The sequence below is a fragment of the Heptranchias perlo genome, chromosome 4 (genome assembly GCF_035084215.1).
Source record: "Heptranchias perlo isolate sHepPer1 chromosome 4, sHepPer1.hap1, whole genome shotgun sequence".
Taxonomy (NCBI): Eukaryota; Metazoa; Chordata; class Chondrichthyes; order Hexanchiformes; family Hexanchidae; genus Heptranchias; species Heptranchias perlo.
This window is the reverse complement of record NC_090328.1, coordinates 77,681,189-77,696,976: the sequence shown is the minus strand read 5'-3', so window position 1 is coordinate 77,696,976 and position 15,788 is coordinate 77,681,189. Positions and strand designations below refer to the sequence as shown.

The 15,788-nt window shown below is 43.6% G+C and overlaps 1 long non-coding RNA gene across 1 annotated transcript; it reads right to left on the bottom strand.

Annotated features, from left to right (window-relative positions):
• Positions 1 to 2,542: 2,542 nt before the first annotated feature.
• Positions 2,543 to 15,788, bottom strand: LOC137320526 (uncharacterized). The gene is made up of 3 exons (XR_010962569.1): positions 15,514 to 15,788; positions 9,058 to 9,143; positions 2,543 to 3,772 (listed from the first exon to the last, which is right to left on the bottom strand). It is a non-coding gene; the product is annotated as an uncharacterized lncRNA (long non-coding RNA).

Genomic DNA, 15,788 nt, shown 5'->3' with positions numbered 1-15,788 from the left:
TCCTCAACAAACAAATTACCCTGACCACTTAATTTTACTGGAACTGTTGAAAGCTCAGGCCTTTCAATCGCCCTCTCTTGTGGGTGTTTTTGCTCTTGTGCCATAAATGCATGCTTTAGTCAATTTGAATATATAATTAGGTCTCACTGTAAAATAGGATCTGTATCATTTTCTGAGTATTGCATAAGCCATTCTTGCAATATGAAGCAGTGGATTAGAAAATACTAAGCAGCAGCTCAGCAATAACTAAGCTTGTTAACTCCAAAAATGCTTTACCCACATAAGTCTGGAAATAGGGTCCGAAATTGTTTTAAGTGCCATAAATACAGTTCAAAGTTCATGTAGTGGCCTTGATTGTGAAACCTAATTTGCAGTCTAGTTACTCAGCAGTTGTGTAACTGTGACTTGCCCAATGCTGAATAAACTAAATTACCCATCCAGTATTAATGGTAAATTAGAACTGCAACATGAGCTGGTTAAGCCATGCAGAAGAAAAGAAATAGCGTGAGCAACTGCAAAATCGAAGAGAGTGCAAGGCATAATTGCTCTCAAACTCCACTTGAGAGATAAAAATCACACAGCAACAACACATCACTCTTTGGGGCGATTTTGACTTGGGTAGACATCGGGCAGACATCAGGTGTCACAAGTGCACCACCTGCCCGATGTCTTTGGCGAGAGGCCTGAGCCATTTTGATGCCAAGCCGTAACTGCATAATGCTGACAAGCTGCAAGCATTGAACCAGCCCTCACAGGCAGCTTGCCGGTTGGGGGGAGGGGGAAAACACACAAAGTGTTCTGTTGGCCTTCAAGAACACTTGATTTAAAGGCACAATGGCCTAGAAATTGGACTGTTCCTGAATCAGTTCGCGTTCCAGGTGCATCACACACAGCATGTGCCTAATGAGGCCGGCAGCAGGACCACAGCAAATTGTTCCGCCGGGCTCATTAACTACGCATGCTAGTTGCAGTCCAGGAGGCAGTTCACCAGCCGCAGGGGTTACCAAGATTGGCCAGCTGGGACGAGGGCCGAAGGTGAGTCCGGGGAGGGGGTGGGGAGTGGGGGAGGCAATCGGGCGTGGTGGGGGGGTTGAGAGGTGGCTGGCAACGGCCCCCAGTTTTAATGTGGAGCATGGAAGAGCACTCCTACTCCACCTGGCTCCACATTAAGGCAAGTCATTTTTTAAAAACTTACCTTTTTGGTGGTAGCCTCCAGCGGTCCCTTTAAGGACTGCAAGTTAGGCTGCATGTAGATCAAGTAATCCTGAATGCAGGAAGGTCCGACACTTGCTGCGCTCAAGGCAAACCAATTTCCAGTTTGGATCCTAGAACAGGTGCTAGGCATCTTATTAGCAAATTCAAGGGGCCGAATGCCTGTTTTAGGTGGCTGCCAGGGACGCCTCTACATTGCCCAAACCAATATGGCATTGGACATGTTTCTGATGCTGTTTGGGCACAGTAAGATGGCTGCCTGGGTGGAAAACAGGTGCAATGAGGTCACCCACTCAGATTATCACCTCGGCACTTTCAGATTTCCATCTGCTGGCATGTGCCCTGCCACAGCTGCTGCCCTATCCTCACCAACTCTATCGTTGCATCTCATCTATTCCAGCACCAGCCCTGGGAGGCAGTATTTAGAAAGCTGGAATGGTTTTCTCAGGGTGAAGCACAGAACACTCGTAAGTACGTGGACCAGGAAGTGGAAGAGGGGGAGGGTGCCATTTCTCCGCAGAGGGTAGAAATAACTGCTCTTCGCTGAGATGTCTAAGCACCCAGATCTCAGGGGCCTGGTCTTCAAAAGGGCTATGATTAGGGACCATTGATCTCAATGGAGACAGTTTCCTTGTGTACGGTTGAAATTGATGGACAAGTGGGGGAATTCCACCACCCACATCTGCAACACATTGCAGGAAGTTTCTCACAAGTAGAGAACACCTTGAAGACAGTGACAGTCCAGATTATTTCTGCGGAATCAAGATGCCAGAAAGTGCTTCTTAGGACATTGGTGGCTTCTGGAATGGCAATTAACAGTGTTGCAATAGATGTTTTGAACAGGACACGTTCACGGGGCTTCCAAGAACTGATTGGATTATTAGATCGGTGATGACGCTGACCAATAGCACCTCAGAGCCTGTGCCCTTACCAGTGGGGTTCAAGGAGTGATCACAGATGTTGTTGCCTCTTCAAAGAATGGTAATGAGTCTGCTTTCTTATGGCCCCTTCCAATGCCTACACATGAGGGAGCTTCAGATGTGGGCTTGGCACCCTTTGCACCAGTAAGGGAAAGCCTGGCAGAAACTGGTCTCCCTGGGACAGCAGCTTCACTGAGACAAGAGTCATCTCAGGCATCTAAAGCTCCAGGAGAACCTTCGCAGCCTTCCATCACTCAGCCTCATCTCACTCAGGGAACACTTCATAAAAGTAGTAGATTAGGAGCAGGCCAAAGGGCAGACACAGTGGCAAGAAGTAGTTACAGGTAATTAATGCTTTTGTTCTTTCTGTGCAAAGTAAACACTGTTTGACCACATAGAGTTCAGAGTTTATTTCCATATATGCTTGCTGACTTTTAACACCTGAATGATAGCAAGGGAAAGACAGACGTCTGTCTTATGAAGAAAATACTGTCTCTGACAATAAAGGACTTTGTGAGGAGGGAGCAGGCAGGTGTGAAGTCACTTTATTTGGTGCATTAACTTTTATTAATTGAAAGCTCTAGACTATAAGTTGTGCCCCCTTTCTTTGGTTACTGGCTGTTCTGTTTCGTGTCTGCCCATTTCTGTGCAGCCTCGTGCTATGGGGAGGGAGATCCTTCTCCCCCTCTTCATCATCAGTTTCCTATTATTATAGTACATAACAAGTTACAATGATTCGGTATACTCTTGTTGCGAGGTCTTGCAGGACTCCACCAGATTTATCCAAGCACCTACAATGAGACTTGAGAATGCCTACTTCTTATTGTTCTTGTAGTGGCATGGGCCTCATTATATCCAATGCCCCCTTAGTCTGTGGAAGACTTAATGGCAGTCACAAGTCTTGGCTGCAGGTGATAGTCCTGATCACCAACCATCCTGATACAGGGCTTTGAGTCATCAGGACTTGTATGGTGAAGTGACACATGATGAAAGTGTCATGGTAGCTTCCTGGGTAGTGGGCATTCATGTGCAGGATAAGGTGATTAGCATTGCATACTGGCTGCACATTAATGGAATGACAGTGTTTCCTGTTCTTGAAATTGAGAGGGTTCTCATATGGGGCTTTGAATCCTACATGCATTCCATCAGTTACTCCTTGCCGCTGGATGATCCCTGTTTGTCTGTAGCATTGGTTGGCTCTCTCTCTCTTTGTTTATCTGGCTCCATTTTAAAGGAAATTAACTGCGCACTGGAGAGAGCATCAGTGATCTTCTTCGTACAATGGTGAGCAGCTGCCTGACTATGTGGCAAAGCACTCCAGATGATGCCTGAAAGGATCCAGCGGCAAAGAAATTCAAGAAAGTGGTGACCTTGACTGGTAGAGACAATGCTGCTTTCCTGGTGGAAGTGGACTGCATGTATTCAGCCAGCAGCTGACATATCTCCAGCAGCTGACATATCTCCCCAGTTGCCGCTGAGGGGGAGCTTCTGAGGCACTGGCATGCAGAGGAGTAGAAGGAAGCCCCTCTTGGTCTGTAAACCCTGTTCAGTGGGTATCTACGTGTAGGAAACAAATGTCTTCTGTGATGTCTCACTCTCAGTGCATCCAGTCTAGCCTCTTCCAATCCCTCATCCTCTACCTGTGCATAACATAGGAATTGAGGAATTCTCACTGGGAAAGCCATGGCACATGTTCAAAACTGTACTTTTTGCAGAACTGATTAAATATAGCAGCAGAAGTCCTAATCTTATGTAACACCTATCGAATGCCTTTTGAAAATCCAAATATACCACATCCACTGGTTCCCCTTTATCTACCCTGCGAGTTAGACCCTCAAAACACTCTAATAAATTTGTCAAACACGATTTCCCTTTCATAAAATCGTGTTGACTCTGCCTAATCATATTATGATTTTCTAAGTGTCCTGTTACCACTTCCTTAATAATGGATTCCAGCATTTTCCCAACAACTGATGTCAGGCTAACTGCCTGTGGTTCCCTGTTTTCTCTCTCCCTCCTTTCTTGAATAGCGGGGTTACATTTGCTACCTTCCAAGCCACAGGGACCGTTCTAGAATCTAGGGAATTCTGGAAGATCAAAACCAATGCATCCACTATTTCTGCAGCCACCTCTTTTAAAACCCTAGGATGTAGGCCATCAGGTCTAGGGGATTTATCGGCTTTTAGTCTCATTAATTTCTCCAGTACTTTTTCTTTACTAATCTTAATTACTTTAAGTTCCTAACTCTCATTAGACCCTTGATTCCCCACTATTTCTGGTATGTTTTTTGTGTCTTCTACTGTGAAGACAGATACAAAATATTTGTCTAACGTCTCTGCCATTTCTTTATTGCCCATTATAATTTCTCCTGTCTCTACCTCCAAGGATTACTTTCGTTAATCTCTTCCCTTTTACATACTTGTAGAAACTCTTACAATCTGTTTTTATATTTCTTGCTAGTTTACACCCATTTTCAATTTCTTCGTCATCCTTTGCTGATTTTTAAAACACTCCCAATCCTCAGGCTTGCTATTCATATTGGCAACATTGTAAGCCTCTTCTTTTAATCTAATACTATCCTTAACTTCTCTAGTTAGCCACAGTTGAATCACAGTTCCCGTGGAGTTTTTATTCCTTATGGGAATGTATATTCATTGAGGATTATGAATTATTTCTATAAATGTTTGCCATTGCTTATCTACCATCATATTTTTTAATCTAATTTCTCAATCAACCTTAGCCAACTCGCCCCTCATACCTACATAATTGGCTTTGTTTAAATTTAAGATCCTAGTTTTGGACTTAACTACATCACTCAAACTCAATATGAAATTCTATCATGTTATGATCACTCATCCCCATGGGTCCATTAACTATAAGATTACTAATTAACCCTGTCTCATTACACAATACTAGATCTAAAATAACCTCTTCCCTAGTTGGTTCCTCCACATATTGTTCTAGAAAACAGTCTCGAATGCATCCCATGAACTCGTCCTCCAAACTATTTTAGCCAATTTGGTTTGCCCAGTCTATATGAAGATTAAAGTCCCCCATGATTATTGCATTACCCTTGTTACATGTTCTTCTAATTTCCTGATTTATATTCTGTCCAACACTATAACTACTGTTAGGGGGCCTATAAACTACTCCCTCCAGTGTTTCCTGCCCCTTGTCATTTCTTATCTCCACCCATACTGATTCTACATCCTGATTTTCTGAGCTAAGATCCTTTCTCACTACTGCTTTTATCTCCTCCTTTATTATCAGGGCTACCCCACCCCCTCCTTTTCCATTTTGCCTATCTTTTCTAAAAGTCAAGTACCCTGGAATACTTAGTTCCCAACCTTGATCACACTGCAACTATGTCTCAGTAATGGCTACTAGGTCAAACCCATTTATCTCTATTTGTGCCACTAATTCACCTATTTTGTTACGAATGCTTCGCGCATTCAGATATAGCGCCTTTAATTTTAACTTTTTACTATTTTTCCCTGATATGACCTTAGTCATTAATGCCCTATTACCTTTGTTAAACTCTCTTGGGGGAAAATTGGATAGGTCCTGTTTTTGGGCGGGAGCAGCACGATCCGCTATTACCCCGCGCGCAATGGTCCCTGCGCAGGCAGGACGAGATTTTCGTCAGGCCTGAGGACTCAACTGCAGGTCCCATCCCTATGTTTACATACTGATGAGTTATGTTAAAACATTGAATAAAGGTTGTGCGCCACAAAATCCCACATCCACCAATCTGCATACCAGACCTCATCAATCCCCTAATACTACCACACTCCTTTACGCTCTCCCTACTTGAATGGCCTCCTGTATCATGGTGCCGTGATCAATTAGCCCATCCTCCCTGCGGTCTTTTTTCTCATCCACACAGATAGCAAGTACCTCGTACCTGTTGGACAAGGGCAAAGGCTGAGGCTCCTCCACCACTGCACCTGAGGTCCCCTTACCTGCCTCGGACTCCAGCTCAACAACTCTGAGTCGAAGTTCCTCGAGTTGCGGACACTTACTGCAGATGTGGTTGCCTGTGATCATGCTGCTCTCCACAAACTCCCACATGCCGCAGTTACGGCACACCACCTGCACTGCTATCTCTACCTAACCTTGTTTTATTTATTTACTTAATTAAATTTTTATGTAATTAATTAATTGTTTTATTTTTAATTATTTTTTAAACTAATTAATTTATCTAGTTTAAGTTATTAATTTAATAAAGTATTAGTAAGTTATAGGTTCCTAGTTCCTAGTTTAAACCACTCCCCTAGCTTAGAGAGCAAAAAAAAATGTATTACTCACCAACCTGCTGTCCTCTGATGTCACTCTTTCAAACATATGCCTGTGTTTGAGTTGGTCTCAGTTTTATATCCCCGCTCTGCTCTCAGTCACTGGTCCCTCTCCTTTATATCCCCGCTCTGCTCTCGGTCACTGGTCCCACTCCTTCATATCCCTGCTCTGCTCTCGGTCACTGGTCCCTCTCCTTTATATCCCCGCTCGGCTCTCGGTCACTGGTCCCTCTCCCTTATATCCCCGCACTGCTCTCGGTCACTGGTCCCATTCCTTTATATCCCCACTCTGCTCTCGGTCACTGGTCCCTCTCCTTTATATCCCCGCTCTGCTCTCGGTCACTGGTCCCTCTCCTTTATGTTCCCCGCTCTGCTCTCGGTCACTGGTCCCTCTCCTTTATATTCCCCGCTCTGCTCTCGGTCACTGGTCCCTCTCCTTTATATCCCCGCTCTGCTCTCGGTCACTGGTCCCTCTCCCTTATATCCCCGCACTGCTCTCGGTCACTGGTCCCACTCCTTTATATCCCCGCTCTGCTCTCGGTCACTGGTCCCTCTCCTTTATATCCCCGCTCTGCTCTCGGTCACTGGTCCCTCTCCCTTATATCCCCGCACTGCTCTCGGTCACTGGTCCCACTCCTTTATATCCCCGCTCTGCTCTCGGTCACTGGTCCCTCTCCTTTATATCCCCGCTCTGCTCTCGGTCACTGGTCCCATTCCTTTATATCCCCGCTCTGCTCTCGGTCACTGGTCCCTCTCCTTTATATCCCCGCTCTGCTCTCGGTCACTGGTCCCTCTCCTTTATATCCCCACTCTGCTCTCGGTCACTGGTCCCACTCCTTTATATCCCCGCTCTGCTCTCGGTCACTGGTCCCTCTCCTTTATATCCCCGCTCTGCTCTCGGTCACTGGTCCCTCTCCTTTATATTCCCCGCTCTGCTCTCGGTCACTGGTCCCTCTCCTTTATATTCCCCGCTCTGCTCTCGGTCACTGGTCCCTCTCCTTTATATCCCCGCTCTGCTCTCGGTCACTGGTCCCTCTCCCTTATATCCCCGCACTGCTCTCGGTCACTGGTCCCACTCCTTTATATCCCCGCTCTGCTCTCGGTCACTGGTCCCTCTCCCTTATATCCCCACTCTGCTCTCGGTCACTGGTCCTATTCCTTTATATCCCCGCTCTGCTCTCGGTCACTGGTCCCTCTCCTTTATATCCCCGCTCTGCTCTCGGTCACTGGTCCCTCTCCTTTATATCCCCACTCTGCTCTCGGTCACTGGTCCCACTCCTTTATATCCCCGCTCTGCTCTCGGTCACTGGTCCCACTCCTTTATATCCCCACTCTGCTCTCGGTCACTGCTCCGATTCCTTTATATCCCCACTCTGCTCTCGGTCACTGGTCCCTCTCCTTTATATCCCCGCTCTGCTCTCGGTCACTGGTCCCTCTCCTTTATATCCCCGCTCTGCTCTCGGTCACTGGTCCCATTCCTTTATATCCCCGCTCTGCTCTCGGTCACTGGTCCCACTCCTTTATATCCCCGCTCTGCTCTCGGTCACTGGTCCCTCTCCTTTATATCCCCGCACTGCTCTCGGTCACTGGTCCCATTCCTTTATATCCCCGCTCTGCTCTCGGTCACTGGTCCCACTCCTTTATATCCCCGCTCTGCTCTCGGTCACTGGTCCCACTCCTTTATATCCCTGCTCTGCTCTCGGTCACTGGTCCCTCTCCTTTATATCCCCTCTCTGCTCTCGGTCACTGGTCCCTCTCCTTTATATCCCCGCTCTGCTCTCGGTTGCTGGTCCCACTCCTTCTGTTCTCAGGCCTCCGCTCCAGCTCTTTTTATCCCCAATAGCAACTAATAATCACAATAACCACTAAAAACTAAAAACACTAACCAATGAACTAAATACTTACTGACTTACCCTCGGCGCTCCTCCTTGTCTTGTTTTGATTCCTCATATGGCTCCCTTCATGCTCCGCTCAGTCTTAGTCTCTAGTTCTTTGGTTTAAATCTCTTAGCACCTCCTTCCCCCTCTGCACCTAATTCCCACACTCACCAAATTCCCAGTTGAATGTCCTCACTCTGTTAGCGCTTCACTCCGTTAGAGTCTCTCTGTTTTTCCCAACCTCTCTGCTCAAGCTCTCAACTCATGTATGAAAAATGGCCATTGCTGATGTCTATATAACTGTACCTGTTAAGATGCTATGGGGAAAATTTCAACTCCACCTTAGTGGTGCTTATACTGCCACTAAGAGGTGGACTGGCGTGGGATTCTTTGGGATTCTCACTGAAAAATAATACAGTGCTATGGAACCATTCATGGGACACTCAGGATATATCCCAATTTCTCATATTGTCATACTGCCCCTGCTGCCACTTATATAGTTGGGTGAAACGGGTTAGAGGTGTTAGCCATGCCCATATAACTCCATTTAAATGAGGCTGGGTGGGATCCCGGTGAGCCTTAAGGGGAACTTGCAATTTTTTTGGGAGGATAATTCTGGTCACTAGTGGTTTTGAGGCAGTAGGCATTACAGCCCCATTCTATTCTGTCTACCACCACAAAACCATGGGAAATTAGGCAGTGTCTCAACTCATGTATGAAAAATGGCCATTGCTGACGCCTATGTAACTGTACCTGGTAAGATGCTATGAGGAAAATTTCAACTTCACCGCCAGAGTGCATCGCCCACTCAGTGTAGAAGCCTCCAGATTTTCATTCCACTGGAATGAGAAGATAAACAGAGAAAAATAGCAAGAATTTTTTTTGCATTGATCAGATTTAAATGCAGTATTGAACTAATCCCCAATTTAACGTTACCATCAAAAAAAACTTGCAACTTCACTGAACAATAACCAGCTTTGTATTGTCAGTTTCTGTTCATTAAAGATTGTGGTAAAGGTATTGCAATTCAGCTTCGTGATAACAATTAGTGATAACTGTTAGACATTTTTTAAAAAGACCTTCCTTCATTGCTTCTGAAATGGAATCTCCAAAACTGAATGTAATTTCTAATTTTTCATTTCATTTCAGAGTGAATCTGGTTCAGATTTAACTGCAGGTAGACATGCACTCCCGGTCGGTTCTTAGTGAAACTTAGCTGTAGATTTTGTATTGATCTATGACTGTATTGTAAAGGTAGGATAAACACAGCCCTGTTATGAAACCAAGGTATGCCTTTGATCTTCTGCTTGTCTCCAAGCAACAGGATATCTCAGTGTAGAGACGTGACTGCTTAGCTGTGTATTTTCTGTGTCTGCGCAATACTGTGATTGGGTGTTTGAGGAAGCATCCAACATTTTAGTTTGTCAGACATTTTCATACATTAGTGATGCCATCTGCTGTCACAGCTTCCTGTGGGAAGTGGATCCTCCACTGGATCTAACTGTCTGCCAAAGTGAGGTTTTTCACCTCTGTCTGCAGATGTGGATGTGGGGGTACCAGCAGGTAGACACAGAGCACCTCATGTGCACCCTGAGCTGCCTGGCATCCCTCCTTAGGTCCTCCTCTTCTTACAATCAGACAGGAGGATTCCCGTTGTGAAACCCATTCATGCAAGTACTATTGGTGAGGAGAAAATACATCATTTATATCAACTGGCACAAAAGTTCATGACAACCTAAGTGTCAACAGAAAAAAAATACACATTGAAATGGCCAAAATACACTTGCCTTTATATTTTTGTGTCCTCCTTTTCATGACCTGCAGGATAAATACTACCACCTAGCAACTTCGGATGTCTATTTCAAATGGTCATTCTTTGTGTCAGATAACCTGCACACTAGAACTGTAGGAAATGGTGTGCAGGATGAACATGACCCAAGTGCATATTTAAATGAAGTGGGGTGGTCTCTTCTACCGTAACTGGTTCCCCCTAAAGAAAGTGCATTAGGGTACAAACACAATTAATTTCCAGCAGGCTGGGACTTTCCCCATTTTCCACATCCAGCCACCCAATTGCTGCCCAAAAAATAAGGAGTAATGGGCAGACAATCTCAGCTATAGTGTGCAACATTTTTCATAGCTCTCCAGAGGACTCAATGAATTTATTCAGTGATCCCAGGTGTGTCAAGTTAGCTGATCTCAGTCGGGGTAGCAGTAGGGGCATTACAATTGGCCTCATTGCCGCTATGGTAGTGAGGGGAAAGTTAATCAGGGTAGCTGCTCCTGACTGCTATCCAGCAGCCTCAGCTGGAAGTACACATGCGGATGTTGGGTAAGAAATGCATGTGGATGTTACATAAGACTTAGACTTAGCTGTGACGTCAACCACAGTAGAATAGTCTGCCGATACTCCATCAAACTCATATATGAACAATAGTAGATGACTGGTAAACCAGTAAGGAATAACTACCGCAGGACAGGTGGGAATGCTAGAAAACTGATGTGGGGAAATCACCTCACGCTGCTTATGATTTTGTTCTTATTCCATAATCTGCATTTTTTTTTGAGAAACTTAGCTGAAGGGCTAAGATTCATAGGGCAGAATACATCAAGGTTGAAAGAAGTACATTAGAAAACTTCATAACAATAAATGGAATCAAGTGTGTTAGTGTCATAACCCTAAAATATTCAACTCCTCTACCAATTGTGGCAATAGAGAGATGGTGTGGATATGAGGGCCCCAACAAGAAAGTGTCCTCTACTCAGCACATGAAACAAATTCAAATCAGTACATAAAAGATACCAGAACAGGTGGTCTTACTTGGGCAGAATGCCAAATCTTGCTCCTTTGAAATTTCTGATCTTACGAGAACAGTTATGCATTCACTAAATAAAATATTTTTATCCCAAAAATTCCATTTTGAAAAACCAAAATTTCAGAATGAACGGATATTCACAAGTAGGAACCAGAACCCAAAGTATGCTACATGGAGGTTTGTATCTTGGACAGGTCAAAATTTATCAGCCAAACTATTTGGCATTGCACCTTTTATGTGCATATCACTTGTTGTTATTATATTAGTAAGAAATTGAGGCTAAATCTGTTTTTTTTTGTATTAAACATTGGCTGTGAAGCAGTGTTTCAATTCTCTGTTTGTTGGTACAGTGTTCAGAGGGTTAGCGACCGTCTCTTCGATTTTTTTTAAAAACATCTTTGAATGGGCACATCCTTAACCACAAGGGATAGTTTAGAAATGGACTCATTTGACAATATAAGAAAGAAGAGAAGCAATATTAAGTATCACAACAAGATATTTGAATTTGGTTTTATTTGTTTAAGAAGGTTTTCTTGAAAGGCTGAGGTAAATGAAGGCAATTTAAAATACGCTGTTAATTCCAGAGTAAATTAGACCCCAGAGTGAATCTTGCAGTTAAAAAAAACTCTCACCAGGATACTTGAATGTAAAATTTTACCATTGTGACTATGGGTTTCATATAAGTATGACATCAGTGCTGACATGGTGTAAATATGTGGCTCAGAACTAATGAAAATTGCCTTTAATCTACAATGCTTATCATCTGAGGAATAATAAATCAGTTGATATCCTACTGGGAGATAGGGACAGATGTTTTCTTCATTGTAATTAGCATCTTTTAAAAATCTGATTTGAATATATACTGAATACATAATGGCATTTGATTTTTCTTCCACAAGTAAATCTGACCACATAAGAATTGCTCATTGAAGTCAGGTTACGATTAAGTTCACAAGTGATATTATTTGTACATCATTAACACTGTTAACAAACTATTTATACCAAATTAATTTTTTGATTGAAATTTAAAAATACACAATTCACTGTTATGTGTTTTTTGGGCCAATCTTCTGTGTCAAATTCCTACCTCCTCTTCTGAAAACATTGATTCCTTATTGTGGTACAGTTCTGCGGGGGTACAGTACCACAGACCAGTTACCCTCCAATACCTCCTCCGCAGTAAATATTGCCAGGCTAATTAACCTGGGGTGGAGGCCACGAAGTTTCAAGTTGTGCCCAATCCTAACCTCACTGGATGTCCACACGGTTTGCTAGATAGTGATCAGAAGCAGGAACTCTGGTTGACCTTCCCCTCCCCGACCCAGGCACTAAGGAAAACCATTTGGACCCCTACTGCTGTCCTGGCTGAGATGAACTAATTCAGCATAGTCCAGGAAGCAAATCTGAAACATTCTGATCTGAATTGCTTAGCTATTGAATGATCACATAAGCATGGAAACCTGCTGAGTCCTCAGGAGAAGTCCCTGTTATGGTATTTGGAAATACATAATAAACAGTACAAGAAATATTTTAGGCACTTTTGCTTTTCAGGGGTTCACAAATTAGTATCCAATGACCTTTGGTGATGTGGACGCCTCCCCAGACATGCAAATGTACCCTAAAAGCATGTATTAGAAATATAATGTGATATAGGGTACACTTTCAACTTCACTGCATGGGCAGTAATCTGGCAGAGAAGATCACCATCCATTATACAATTCAATGGAATCAATGGAATGAAAATTGGGAGATCCGCTCTGCCAGATTACTGCCTATGTGATCCTGGGTACTCTCAATAACTGTATACACTCCTGAAAAGAAGAATATACTACAAGTTATTTGAGTTTAATTGTTGACCTAGTCACTGGATGCAAAACTGGTACAGATAGACTATTACATAGGACTTGAGTTATTCAACTGGAGTTATGCCATGACAACATAAACTGAAATGAGAACTTTCATGTGTCAGTTTTCTTTTAATGTGTACTACTATATAGATATGTATTAATATTCACAGATTAATAAACTGTTAAACAGACAGTTAAGTAAACCAATGCAATAGGCAGTTCCAACAGTATCTTCAACCCATCCAGTGACAGAATGGATGGGTCATCTCTGACTGGTTTAGTCACAGTGGATGGAATAGGACCATTTTCAGATACAAGATGTAAGAATATTGGATATAAGGAAAAATTGACATCTTTTTCTTCATGCTACTAACCATCATGCTCTGCAGGCTATGTTGAGTGTGAGGCTTATTTTGCTGAATTGTAAACTGTTAACCTTTGATCAGTGACTGACACTTGTTACTCTCATTGTTAAACTCTCATTGGTAAAAGAGAAACAATGACCCAAAAGCAGAACAATAATCCAAAGATAGTGATAAGATCAGGACAATGATGAGATAGCTAGACGAACACAGCCAAACAAACTGGTCACCTTGAAAAATAACCTTGCGAAGGGTCTTGTGGTTAAATGAGTAATATTAAAACAAGCTGACCATCTTGAATTCTTTGAAAAACAACTTTGTTAATCTATAAGGGTCTTATGAATATTGTTTCATATATGGGGTGAGGTAACTGCCGGGGGATATAAAAAAACCAATGTCTTTTGAGCTCAGGGCAGAGGAATCAGCGAAGACCTCATAATTGTCGAAAGAACACCTAGCTTTCTGAAGTCAACACCGCTATCAGGAGAACACCTGACTATCAGAAGACTACTTCACTGTCGAAAAACTTGAGACGACCACATCGCCAACTTAATTACGAATTCTGCTCAGAGATCAAAGGGGATAATATTGTTTCGATCTTTGTTGTCTAATATTTTATGCTTTTACATGTTTGATTTAACTAATAATAAATGAGACATTGATTACCATTTGGTGTCACGTCTGAAACTGTTACAAGTGTAAACAAAGAGAATGGAATTTCAAGGCAAGACCGGAGGTAGAAAGAAGAAAGAAAGAATTTGCTTTTATATAGCATCTTGTATGGCCCCAGGATGTCCCAAAGTGTTTTACATCCAATTAAGTACTTTCTGAATTGTTATCCTATATACAGTCAACTAACAGCAATCTTTGGGGGTTAAATTGGACAAGGCCAATAATCGGGCCCGGGTAATGCAATCCACGACTAACCTGCGCCCAGTGCTTCCTGTGCAGGCAGGATGAGACATTCGTCCGGCCTGAGTACTTAACTAACTGTAGCGTTAAAAACCAGGCCTGACAAGAGGATTCAAGGAAATGCGCACTTTCCACCAGCAGGGAGAGTCCGAATCTCTTAAAGGGAGGATGTCTCTTAAAATCTCTTAAAGGTAGCCGGAACCTGTTATTTGCTGAAAATAACAGTCTGCTGTCTGCACAGAGTCTGAACGGCGATCAGACATCGCACACATAAAACACAGATGCAGGTCCCGTACCTATGTTTACAAACTGATGAGTTATGTTAAAACATTGAATAAAGCTTGCACACTAATAAATCCTGCATCCTCCAATCTGCATGTAAGACCTCACCAATCTACTGATCTGAGTTTGTACCTGGCCTACGAGAGTGCGGGCACCAAGGTTCTCTGATGATGCACCAGAGACCTTGGTGCAAGAGGTGGACAGAAGGAGGGACATCCTATATCCACAGGGGGGCAAGAGGCCCTCCAAACATATGCTCAAAAGGCAGTGGGAGACGAAATCAATACCAGGTGCATAGCACCACGAACATGGATGCAGTGCAGGAGGAAGTTCAATGCTTTGACATGAGTGGTCAAGCTGAGTGAGGTCAACTGTCAAGTGGCGTCGCCTACCAACTGCACCACTAGCTGCATCTATTGCTCCACACTCTACACCCCCCATCACCCACATACCAACAAACTCTTTCCATCAGTACTTAACTCTGCCAATCAGATGCTTCCTCTCACCCTTACACATTACCACTGTTGCAAGCTGCACACCCACAACTCACAGACCACACACCCTGGCAGCTATTCAACCATGACAGGCACATCACCCAGACACACATTTCGCTTTCTTGCAGGAGAAGGTGGCACATAACAGGAGGCAGCAAGTAGCAGTGGCATTTAGCCCCTCGAGCCTGTTCCACCATTCAATGAGATCATGGTTGACCTGAGTCCTAACTTCACATACCCACCTTAGCCCCATATCCCTTAATATCCTTGGTTCACAGAAATTTATCAATCTCGGATTTAAAATTCACAATTGAGCGAGCATCGACTGCTGTTTGCATAAGAGCGTTCCAAACATCTCCCACCTTTTGTGTAGAAGCGTTTCCTAACTTCACTCCTGTACGTCCTGGCTCTAAATGTTAGGCTATGTCCCCTCGACCTAGTATTCAAGTGTAGGAGACATCCAAAAAGCATCCAAAAGCAATAATCCAGAACTAACCTGTAAATCATGCATGGTCCCTTTAAATAGACGGTTTAAAGATGGTCGCGGTTAAAACTGTGCGTTGAGTGGAACGTTAAGTCCTAAAATGGTGTCTATCACTTTAAATCAGCATTGCACACTGATTGTATCCATTTTCTTCTTACTTTACATGTTGCCAGCATTCGCTCTCTGCGCATACGCTAATACCTATACCAAGATGGCGTCGGGCTCACGTCAAGCTAGAAATGTGCATGCGCAGCCAAGTCGCCATCTTGACACTTCGAGAGGCCACA